At 45.7% G+C, this 10,654-nt stretch overlaps 1 non-coding gene across 1 annotated transcript; it reads right to left on the reverse strand.

Moving 5' to 3' along the window:
- Positions 1-8,858: 8,858 nt before the first annotated feature.
- Positions 8,859-8,932, reverse strand: Trnaa-cgc. Its single transcript has one exon. It is a non-coding gene; the product is annotated as a tRNA-Ala (tRNA).
- Positions 8,933-10,654: the final 1,722 nt, after the last annotated feature.

Below are 10,654 nucleotides of genomic sequence, written 5' to 3' on the forward strand. Positions count from 1 at the left end.
ATGTGTGTGGTGTCCTTAGGTTAGTTGGGTTTAAGTAGTTCTAAGTTCTAGGGGACTGATGACCACAGATGTTAAGTCCCATTGTCCTCAGAGCCATTTGAATCTTTTGAACCATTTTTAACATTTTCAGAGCGATCAATAATTACTTTAACAACCTTTATGATGTCCCTGCTACTGTTAAGATTGCCCCTGATCGATTTACTTCTCTCCTCAATTGCGTGGTTATTCCCGCATTAAATGATGGCTTTCTCAGTGACTTTACTTGTGATGATATATATCGTCTTATTGTTGATTCACCATATCACATATCACCGGGACTCGACGATATTCTTATGGAATTTTATGTAAATTTTTGGTCCCTTATAGGTGATACCATTACGTCATTGATAAATTAGGTGGTACCATTACGTCACTGATAAAGTAAGTGGTTGGTTGGTTGTTTTGGGGAAGGAGACCAGACAGCGAGGTCATCGGTCTCATTGGATGAGGGAAGGACGGGGAACGAAGTCGGCTGTGCCCTTTGAAAGGAACCATCCCGGCATTTGCCTGGAGCGATTTAGGGAAATCACGGAAAACCTAAATCAGGATGGCCGGACGCGGGATTGAATCGTCGTCCTCCCGCATGCGAGTCCAGTGTCTAACCACTGCGCCACCTCGCTCCGGGGGGGGGGGGGGGGGGGGGGGGGGAGGGGTGGTTGAATCCTGACCCTTCAATGTCGATAAAAACGTTCTAATTCCGAAGACAACCGGACGTCCAGACACTGATAAATTCCGCCCGATCACTCTGCATAATTTCGATTACAAAACTGTCGCTTGTGCGGTTAACAGCCGTTTGTCGATACTGCTAGAGAAAATTCTTGCTGTCCACCAAAGATGTGTGCCTGGGCGTCGATTCCGACTTCTGTAGTCGAATGCCGCGACGTTGTCTCGATGGCTGTAGCGGCTTCTGTCCCAGGAGCCTTGCTATTTACTGATTTTAATAGCGAATTTGACCGGGTCAGTCACAGTTTCTTGATGCAGGTGTCCAAGGTGACGGGACTCAATGATACTGCGTGTTAGGTATTATACAATCTGTTTACTGGTATTCACGCATCTGCCGTAGTGAATGGACAACTTACGCCTAGATCACCATCCTACGGGGCCTACCGCAGGGGAGCCCCCTCTTCATGTCGTGTCCTTATAACCTCTGCTTCGCCGTATTGCTGATCAATTAAGTGGGTTGAAGACATTAGGAGAAAGCTTCGCGGTACGAGCGTACGGGAATGATGTTATAGTACTGCCACGTCGTGTTGATGATATATCCTTGCTCAAGGACATATTGCATTCCTTTTGTTCTCTCTCTGGGGCCCGCACTAATGGACAGAAATGTACCCTATTACCACTGCAGGGTTTTCAACACGTTACCATTCCATGGAAAACGGTTGTTGCTCGCCACAAATCGTTAAGAATTACTGTGGATTGCTGTCCGATGAAAATAGCTGCACTCAGTTTGCCGGGAGGTGACGAATCGAATTCAAGGGGCAATTCGTGAACACGAACGCCGTTCCCTTAGTCTTATTCACAATGTGCGAATCTTAGAAGTGTTGCCCAAATATTCTCACTCCCCTCGCTGATGGGGTCGAGATTGACGCAAATTTCTGGTCGTTTCCTTTGTAAAAGTCATATTTTTCGACTTCTGTATCAAGTGGTCGGAGTGTTGGGACTTCCCAATATCAAAGTGAGGGATTCGGTATTTTTTATACGGCGTACCGTTTTAACATGTATTCAAGCAACTCAATCTATTACATTGCGTTTATTTACGTGTCTTCGAGCGGCCAGTCTGACTACTCTTGCCAATGTTGGCCAAATAAACTCTAAATTGCTTCAAGTAAGTGAATTTTATAATACATTAAGTTTTCTGGGTGCTGACATTTTACCTAATGACACACCTTACCACCAGATCCTTGCTTTCTCGTTGAGGAGTACAATCATTTCTCTCCCCAGTTGAAATGGCCGCGCCATTGGTATCCTGGGAAACAGTGTGGTTTCACGGTAGTCTTCCTACCCTTCCGATGAAACTCGCCTCATCGTAGCATAAGGTCATTCACAATCTGATCCCGACCAACGAACGCCTCCATCGCATGTGTCTTAGTTCGACTAGTCTGTGCGACACATGTCATCAACCTAATGCGTTGCCACTCAGGCTTGTCTCTTGAGGACAAGAACACTGGCACTGGATTCGCCGACAACTGCTTTCCTTAACCGATCAGCTGAAGCTGCTTTCTCGGTTGATCTTCTTCTGTGTACAGACAATTCCATTTTATCCCGCATCAAAACTAATTCGACCGTAAGGCTCCTCAGACAGTACGCTCACTACGTAGTCGGGTGTGACAGATCCCGACCCTCCTGTTTTTCGCCAATATATGATGAATGCGCATTGTAAGTGGCAGAGGCTTCCACGTTATCGTGCTTTGTTTGCAAATATGTTGCACATTGTCTTTAATCGTAAAGGAATTGGGTAGTTTTTTTCTGTGAAGGCTTCATTCATCGTGTTCTTCCTAGAGAAAAGTTTGTTTCCTTTTTGGGTCCCGGAATTGTGGAATTTTTGTTTAACAAGTTTTCTTTTCATAAAACAAATAACAAGAGATATAAGGGAAAAACTCACTAAAATATAAAAAATTAAAAATGAAAAAACCACCCCAGTACCATGTCTATGTGAGGAGCCAGCACAATGACGGACGGGGGTGAGTCCTGGTGGCCAGGCTTTGGGTTTCGACTGCTGATCACGTTGTTCCACCAGGCATGAAGCTGACTGTGTACGTTCATTCCTGAAGAAAAGAAAAAGTGTTTAGCGTTCGAACTTTGTATGGCGAAAGTGAAAGAGGTGATTGTTCGATTCCCGCTCAAACATTCATTTTTGTAGTACAAGTGTAAATTCTGTGATATTCAAAATATTTGCGTTACCAACGTCTCACCGTCACGCAGGGTAACCGCCTAATGTGGCCTGCCTCTGCGTCTGCAGCTCAAAGCGTCGAGGTGAAAAGCACTTCCGAGAACCCTACCGTGCAAGGGATTTCGCAAATCACGGCAGGCACGCATTTATAGGGAAACTCTATGCGTTTCTTCATTTACTTGTCGATAGTTATAAATATGTCTGTTCTAACAATTAAATTTAATCAAAAATAGTAAGTGATCAAATAACATCAAATTCACTAAAGCTTCATGCAAATACGCATGTTTTTTTTAATTATATTACATGTCAAATGTCGTATAAATTAAATAATATGACCGGTGATGAAAAAAATATATATTAAAATTTAGGTTAGAGAACTCGAACCACCGCTTCATCCACTTTCATCTTTCAACACGCGAACGCTAACATTTTTTTTCTTTTTTTTCGTTAATGCACATTGCATTTGATCGGGATGGACGTTCATCGTTGATCCATTCACTCAGATTTTTTATTACAGAGGGCAGCTAACCCTTCCGCTGAGCTGCCGTTCCGGCATCCACTTGACCTCAATTAAATTCTCATGTCCTGCATCTACCTACAGTAACAGACGCGTAAAATTTCTCTTGCGGTTTTCTCGGAACTGCCAGCGTAGTGCACCTTTCTACTTGCAGATTCTGTTGTTTTAATGGCCTACTTAAGGTGTACGAAGTTTGAAGTAAAGATGTTCAAAAATAGTTCAAATGGCTCTGAGCACTATGGGACTTAACAGCTGAGGTCATCAGTCCCCTAGAACTTAGAACTACTTAAACCTAACTAACCTAAGTACATCACACACATCCATGCCCGAGGCAGGATTCGAACCTGCGACCGTAGCGGTCGCGCGGTTCCAGACTGAAGCGCCTAGAACCGCTCGTTCACTCCGGCCGGCGAAGTAAAGCTGTGATCCCAACGCCGTGCCCTTCCTTTGTGAGTGAGTCACCAGGGGATAGAGCAGCCTGTGGAAGTGTCAAACAACGGTAGGTGAACGAAATGTGACAGACAGACTGCAGACAAGGCATCAGACCAGGACAAGGACAGACTGTCTAGATGACAATGAGACGTTATGCAAAATCATCGCCACAACGATGACGAAGCCAAGAACAGCGGAGAGAGAAACCCAGGATCTGACCAAAGAGAGCAAAACAAAGACTGTCCTCTGGCCAAGACCAGTATGTTCCACTTCCAAAGGGTAAATATGTTCATCTGGACGTTTGAATTGAAAGTCGCTCATCTTACTGAGAATTCCCAGTACAGCGAAGATAGAGCTGAAAGTATGAAGCATGAGCATTGACCTAGCAGGCTGTACCCTGGGTGGCTGCCTATATACTAGCCAGCTGGAACACAGTTGATCGGCGTACTCAGATGGCGAGGCGGTTGCGCTCTCGTTGTGCGAGCATGCCCTGCGCAGCTACGGTGTCCTTTATCAAAACGTGTCTCCTCTGGAGAGCAATCAACCTCTGCGGTGTCTGATACTAGGAGAAGGGTGTACTATCACCAATTTCATTAACCATCGTAGTGATAATGAGTTAGACAGAACATACAGGGCAGGTCAGAATAAACCATATATGTTGTGTAATCACACCATACGTCTAACTGAACATCAGATACAGCTTGAGGATAAGAAATTTGGCTCGTTGGCTCTAATATTCGTAAGAACTTCGAACCCAGGCAAGTATTCCCTAAAAGCGATAAAAAATGTATGGTGAAATATATGTATGACTAATCCACATAGACACATAATCATACATTATGAATTTGCTGCTCTACAATATACGGATGAAGACAGTGTCAGATGTAGAAGTTTGGGTAAGTCCGGGAAGTGTGTACGGATAGCCAAAGTGGCGTCTCCCTTTGGCAGTGGAGGTCGCAGACGTCCTGTTTACGTCCCTGCCGTGATAGCTCGTGTGTGTTGTTGTTGTTGTTGTGGTTTATTGTCGTCTTCGTGCAACTTACTTCCTTTGACGCACCATGAGATTTTCACAACGAAAATCGACATTTAAGTTCAGTTTTACGACTGAGTACGCGCGGCCAGAAGCTTGGAAACTGAACAATTTTTACGAGATGATGTTCACATCGATTATCGTGAGCTAGTAGGGAGTCACCTCTCCATCATGAGGAGCGTGGTTTGCATGACACTGGTGGTCGAAGCGGCTTGCAAAAGAATCCTCAGTAAGTTGAGCGGCCTTCAGTTCAGACGGACATATTTACCCTGTGTATGTGGAACACGGTGGTCTTGGCCAGAGGACGTTCGTGTTTTCGAGCTGCCGTTTGAGGTAACAGCAAAAATCGTTTCACAGCATTGAAACCGTAAGGTACTGTGATAGGCCATATGACGGGCAAATGGGTACACTCTACCATGTATCCAGCTCTCAGTGGGGTGCACCAGGTGTGCATAAACCTTACTAAACATGTCGGTCCTATTTGAACACAGGCGGACGCCGCGCCGCAGTAATTTACGACAGTCAGCCAAAGATGTATTTGGGTTGTGGGCAAGAGGGACATTTCAGGTCAAGCTCTAAGCTATGTCGCATCACGCAACTGCTGCCGGTGGGGAGAACATGCCGATGATTCTTCCATTGACATACGTGGGGGCCCTTCTATCCATAGCATCTGATCATTGACTGTTGACAGAATTACAATCTCCAATCGACCACGTGCAGGCCCATATGTGGTGGCAGGATACTATAGATGGACAGTCTTTGTTACCTGAGCACATCGTAGCAGCAGTACTGCAACATGACAGGAGGAGAATTTGGCCAAAGTAGACTTGGTGGTGAGGCCTGACGCTTTAGTCCACGATAGAAACGACCCTCAGTCGTTGTCAGATCCGACACCCATGTCCAAAAAGAATGAGATCTGAAATGATGAAAGAAATGCTGATTGGCTCCGTGCAGTAACTGCTGGGCTATGTCTCAATAGCACGAAAATACCGATGGTGGCGACCACGCCGGGCAGGAAGAGAGGATCATCACTTCCTGTGTTGGGATTTGATAGGTAGTGGACTCATAGTAGACCTCTCACAGCGCCAGGCTTCAGGATGATGCACAGCAGGTTGACCTCCATCACAGATGTGTTGCAACCTTCAGCCACCGCATAAATTCTGTGGGATGGTCACTGCATAAGCCCAACAGCGTGAGCCTACAAAGTCGAGAATCTGATGTCCGCCGAAATAGCTAAAGCGGTTGCAGTTGTGTCAATCACGAGTTATGTGCCCATGGCTATTGGAGGGGACCCATTGTTACCATTGGGTCCTTCTTCTGCCACCTCCATCCCTCCAAACAGGTACCAAAAATACTGCCACCGCATGCCAGGTTTACCAGTTTGACACAATCAACATCAGTGCCATCAGTGCAGGAGTCAAGCACCAGGTATTTAACGACATGTTGTCGGCGGTGTACCTCGACGTTGCACTGTTACAGGAACTGCACCTCAACTTTTTACCGTCTGTTTATGGATCGATGTTTACCAGGCGCCATGCGTGGTCAATGGCAGCAGATCGCCTTTCTCGTGAAGGAAGGCTTCATGATCGATACCTCCTGTCAGCAAGAGGACTTGGTATCACATACCAGGGCGTCAGGCTCGTGAATGTGTACGCCCTCTCTGGTATGAACAAGAGGAAAGACCATTTGAGGTTTTATGTGGAAAAGGTCACGCCCTTAATCTAGGGATGCAACGATGTCTTCCTAGGGGGAAAATTCAATTGTGTCCTGTGATCACAGGATCAAATGCTGCAATTTAGCATATGCCAGAAATTGCAATGGCTGGTGCAAGACCTTCGCCTTATCGATACCTGGCGGAGTATTCATGGCGCCAGACAGCCAGTGAGTCACCTTATGGGGACTATGTCTATCAGTGACTTACAGCGGAGACGCTTCACGCTAGGTTCATCTACCTCTGCACCATCTCTCTCCCAAGACAGAGGGTGTGGAGGAGCAGGAGCTCGCTCTCCTAGAGGATCCAGAGTGTCAGCAGAAGATGGCAAAGACGTGGAGAAACGGTGACAAGCGGTATCAGACGTTTCCTTCCATGACACGGCGGTAGCTCGGTTGCGCGATATCTGCTCTGTAGCCCGCGATGGTACACTGTCGTCAAGAGGCAAAGTGTTGGCACTGGCACACAATGGAATATCATTTTATGCTACTATTGGAGATATCTGCCCAACTACCGTCTGCCCAACTGCGCCAGGACATCAAGATGAGGTTCGGGGAATGCAAGCAAAGATCACTACACTTACACAATGCTCTCTCAAGGACACACTTGTGTAGAAACATAGACAGTATCACATCAAGGAAGAACTATCCACCATGCAGAGCATTAGTTTTAGACGTCACAAATGTCGAAGAGCGTTGATTACCGTGTTGGATATCTGACAGCCCAAAAGGATATTGCCAATGCCTTCTTGGTTCATCATCAGTGGTTCTAATCCAGAGAAGACCACTATGCTCTGGTCATGGATGAAGTCCTTCATTTACTGTGTCAGGCCCTCAATGGAGAGGTGGCGGCGACCCTCACGGGTCCCAGAACGGTGGAGTTCGTCACGGATGCCCTCAGCAAGGGGGAGACCAATACTAACCGCTTGGTCCAAATGGTCTCGAGATAGAATTTTGTCATACTTCCCACGAGGGTACGATGCCCAAATGGGTTACAATGTACCAAAAACTAATGACCCTGCATCGTAGATGCCACTTGACTTCGTCGATAGTATTCTTATACCAGTCCCCAAAAAAATGGTTCAAATGGCTCTGAGCACTATGGGACTTAACTTCTAAGGTCATCAGTCCCCTAGAACTTAGAACTACTTAAACCTAACTAACCTAAGGACATCACACACATCCATGCCCGAGGCAGGATTCGAACCTTCGACCGTAGCGGCCAGTCCCCAGGTCATGTTCCAGAAGGGGAGCTGACCATTACCAGCCTCTTACGCTCCTCAACAGCGATTTCAAGATCTTTACGAAGATTCTGGCTGCCTGCTCTTTATGGACCAGACATGTCTCGATGGTAACAGCAACATCTAAACAGCATTCAGCGATTACCGCGATATCACCACAATGGCGGAGGCATGCCACATGTGCTGCAGAGCCTTTGTGTTGGTGTGAACCACATTTCATGCCACGAATATCTTTAGAAGGATCTGCTGTGGCTGCCTTTTCCCAGTCCTTCAACAACACTGTCTTGCAACTTCTCCACAGTGTGATTTCACAGATTATGATTAATGAATGTACAGTAGGCGCAGTCACTATCGCCCACTATGTTAGGCAGAGTTCCTCCCTATTGGTGGTTATATATGCTACTGCCATGGAGCAACTGTTACGCGGACTATGCCGTCGGCTGCAAAGGCTTACGTTGAGGGACCATACCTTCATCTGCTGTGCATATGTGGACGATTTGGAAAGCATTATCTGAATGAGACGGGAATCGGTTGATGTGATTTACATGTGCAAACAAACAAATGATTACAATTTCAGAAAGATTGGATGATTTATTCGAGAGAACGAGCTTCACAAATTGAGTAAGTCAATATTGTGTTGGTCCACCTGTGGGCCTTAAGCAGGCAGTTATTCGGCTTTGAATTGATTGACAGAGTTATTGGATGTGCTCCTAATAGATACCATGCCACAATCTGTCCAATTGGTGTTGTAGATCGTCAAAATCCCGAGCTGGCTCGAGGACGTTGCTCAGACGGATCCGGTCACCTTGCTGGCCAAGGTAGGGAGGAGGAGGATATTAGTGTTTAACGTCCCGTCGACAACGAAGTCAATAGAGACGGAGCGCAAGCTCGGGTGAGGGAAGGATGGGGAAGGAAATCGGCCGTGCCCTTTCAAAGGAACCATCCCTGCATTTGCCTGAAGCGATTTAGGGAAATCACTGAAAACCTAAATCAGGATGAACGGAGACGGGATTGAACCGTCGTCCTCCCGAATGCGAGTCCAGTGTGCTAACCACTGCGCCACCTCGCTCGGTGGCCAATGTAGGGTCTGACAACCACGAAGACAAGCAGCAGAAACTGTAGTCTTGTGTGAGTTGACATTATATTGTTGAAATTTGAACGTGGCATCGCTTGCCATGAAGAGAAACAAATGGGGCCGTAGAATATCGTCTATGTACCACTGCGCTTTAAGGGTGCCGCAGATGAAAACCTGCTATGAAATGGAGTGACAGCCAAGACCGTCACTCCCGGTTGACGGGCCGTATGGCAGGCAGTAGTCAGGTTGGTATCTCACCGCTCTCTGGTCCGTCTTCAGACACGTCATCGCTAGTCATCGTGGCTCAGATTGAAAAGAGACATATTCCTGAAGACAATTTACTCCAATCAACGCGATTCCATGCTGAATGTGCCCGATAAAACTACAGACAGGTTGTTGGCGTACAGAGGTCATTGATAGTCGGTGCAAGGGGTGCAGTGAGCTCAGCTCCCTTTCTGTAAGCCATGTATTGATGGTCCTTGTGGTCACTGAAGCACCAGTTGGACGTCGCATCGATGATAAAGATGATTCCAGGGCTCTGGAGTGACTCTGTGGCGATTGATCGGTCCTCACGTTCTGTCACGTTTCTAGACCGACCACTTTCTTCTTGACGCTGTGTTTGGCCGTTGTTAACCCATTCTTGCCAACATCGTCGAATAGTGGCATCGTTCCTACTCAGATGTCGAGTGATTAGTCGATTACTCCAGTCTGCTTCTTTGAACCCAAGTACACGACCTCTCAAATAAGGACATCTGCCTATATTGTTCTCGTGGCAGCCTGCGAGGCATAGATACTGTGCAGCTCAGTACATGGAATGATATTCGCAAAGACTTTATGCCCTGTTATCGATATGTCCCCTGTTTACTATCCTTGCCAGCTGCAAGGTGAAATTGCGCTACAGCGTCACACATTAATCCATCGACAGCCGAAGTTTACATATTTGCATTTTCCGTCGATACCTGTATGAATACCGGTTTGTGACGACTCTGCATAACTCCATCGTGACGCATGTTCTTTTTGTCTTAGTGTATATCGCACACAAGAACCTAGTTAAGGTATATAAGTCGTCTGAATTACCGCTACAGCTTTCGAAAAAGATTTCTCGCGATGCGTGATCCACCAACAGTAAGATGTCGTACTTTTTGAATTATTGCCACAGTGAAAAGCTACACTTTTTCCGTAATTTTAGAATTACAAAAAGGCGGCCAACTAGCGTGAGTACATGACATGCTACATTAAAATCTGGTGTCCACCAAAATTGTGTCACGATACAATCGAAAATCCCATTGTGATAACACTGACATTTGTGAGTTTACATTTTCATATTTCTTTATAGCAGCAGCCCATAGGTCAACAGATGACTGTCTGTATGCCGCCAAAACTGAAAAAAATATAAATAAAAATAAAATAAAAATAGAAATTCTGCAATGACTTTAAAGTAAAACGGTAATATAAAATTATTCACACTAAATCTGGAACCAAACAGTACACATGTCATAACGGTTTCTTTACGAGAAACCGTTGTTACATGTTTACTGTTTGGTCCCATGCTCGTATTTGTATGTTTAAGAATAAAGAATCTCACTTATTCGGGTGGTATTTCACTGAAATTAACTTGGGGACGTAAATAAATAAATAGCAATTTTATGAAGGCGGACACACAATCCTAATATGTATATGTGTTTGAATCTATATGATTTTTTACTTTAATGTTTTC

This window comes from Schistocerca americana, chromosome X (assembly GCF_021461395.2).
Source record: "Schistocerca americana isolate TAMUIC-IGC-003095 chromosome X, iqSchAmer2.1, whole genome shotgun sequence".
In the NCBI taxonomy this organism is placed as follows: Eukaryota; Metazoa; Arthropoda; class Insecta; order Orthoptera; family Acrididae; genus Schistocerca; species Schistocerca americana.